Here is a 2004-nt window from a genome sequence, read left to right as displayed (position 1 = left end):
GGGGGCTTCAAAGTAGAGGAGACCACTGTGCACTGGCCTCAAAGCAGATGATTTCAGATGCAGCCAGCCTTTCTGCTCTTGCCCAATTAACCTTTGCTTAGCATCTTTTGTTCATTATCTTGCACATCTCTCTGCCTTGAGTTTTTTTTTTTTTTGCCAGAGAACCCCTTCTTTTAATCAGTCTTTGCTGTGCAAGGCAGGGTAGGTGGGCTTTCCTGTCACACAACCAATGAACACATTTTTAACAAAGGGAGACAGATGCTAAGTCAAAAAGCCGTAAAGATAATTATACCTTCAAGGCCAGGGTCATGGAGCTGCTGCTAAGATTCACAAGTGACTTGGGAATTTCCTCAATAAAAGCTAATGTATTTCTGACCTGAGGAAGCAGCAGAGACTGTACCCCTTTGGCACTTAGATGATTTAGGGCAAGAAAGGAGATCCAGATTACCAGAATCTGCACAGCTCAACTTCCGCCTGATTAATGAGGAGTTTCAGTCAAATTAATTACCATGACTTAGAGCACAAGAGTGAGATAAAACATGTTGGAAGAAAAGCCACTTTTTAGTGATAATTAAGTGAGAGGAATTTTAACATATTACAAATCAGACAGCATGAATGCCAGAGCAGAGCTTGTAGAATCCTGGTGAAAACACATTTGCAAACATCTATGGAAGGAAGAAGTCTCTCCTGGCAGAAAGGGCGAGCAAGGTTGAGGGTTCCTGGATTTCTAATAATGTGAAAGCAGAGCTACCATGTAGTATGTGATCCCACTCTAGGTAGAAATTTTTATTAGACTTAGTAGCTAATGAAATTTAGTTCTAGAATTTACACACACATACACACACCCACACATGTACACACATGCTTGCATGACACATATACCACACACGCGTGCACACACACACACACTACCTCTGCTTTAGAGTCAGCATAATGAAAAATCATGTATAAGCAATACTACACAAGGTGATTCACTTCTTGGGAAAAAGTCAACTTGGAAGTTAAGCTTGAAGGATAGGCTCTCTCTACCAGGTCTGCAATGATGATTTCTTCCTTCATATGGATGAACAGATCAGTTTCCTCCTTTGAATATCAGTTGAAAGAAAATACTACATTTTATTTTATTTAATTTTTTAACATCTTTATTGGAATATAATTGCTTTACAATGAGGTGTTAGTTTCTGCTGTATAACAAAAGTGAATCAGCTATACGTATATATATATTCCCATATCTCTTCCCTCTTGGATCTCTCGCCTGCCCTCCTTACCCCACCCCTCTAGGTGGACACAAAGCACGGAGCTGATCTCCCTATGCTATGTGGCTGCTTCCCACTAGCTATCTATTTTATATTTGGTAGTGTATACATGTCCATGCCACTCTCTCACACCGTCCCAGCTTACCCTTCCCCCTCCCCATGTCCACAAGTCCATTCTCTACATCTGTGTCTTTATTCCTGTCCTGCCCCTAGGTTCTGCAGAAGGATTTTTTTTTTTTAATTCCACATATATGTGTTAGCATATGGTATTTGTTTTTCTCTTTCTGGCTTACTTCACTATGTATGACACTCTCTAAGTCCATTGAACTCACTACAAATAACTCAATTGCATTTCTTTTTAGGGCTGAGTAATATTCCATTGTATATATGTGCCAAATCTTCTTTATCCTTTCATCTGTTGATGGACACTTAGGATTTTCCATGTCCTGGCTATTGTAAATAGAGCTGCAATGAATATTGTGGTACATGACTCTTTTTGTATTATGGATTCCTCAGGGTATATGCCCAGAAGTGGGATTGCTGGGTCCTATGGTAGTTCTATTTTTAGTTTTTTTAAGGAACCTCCATGCTGTTCTCCATAGTGGCTGTATCAATTTACATTCCCATGAACAGTGCAGGAGGGTTCCCTTTTCTCCACACTCTCTCCAGTGTTTATTATTTGTAGATTTTTTCATGATGGCCATTCTGACCAGTATGAAGTGATATCTCATTGTAGTTTTGATATGCA

This window comes from Aethalodelphis obliquidens, unplaced genomic scaffold (genome assembly GCF_003676395.1).
Source record: "Aethalodelphis obliquidens isolate GAN/ISIS:26980383/991018 unplaced genomic scaffold, ASM367639v1 scaffold74, whole genome shotgun sequence".
NCBI lineage: Eukaryota > Metazoa > Chordata > Mammalia > Artiodactyla > Delphinidae > Aethalodelphis > Aethalodelphis obliquidens.
The sequence above is the reverse complement of the archived record's forward strand: the minus strand, read 5'-3'. Positions refer to the sequence as shown.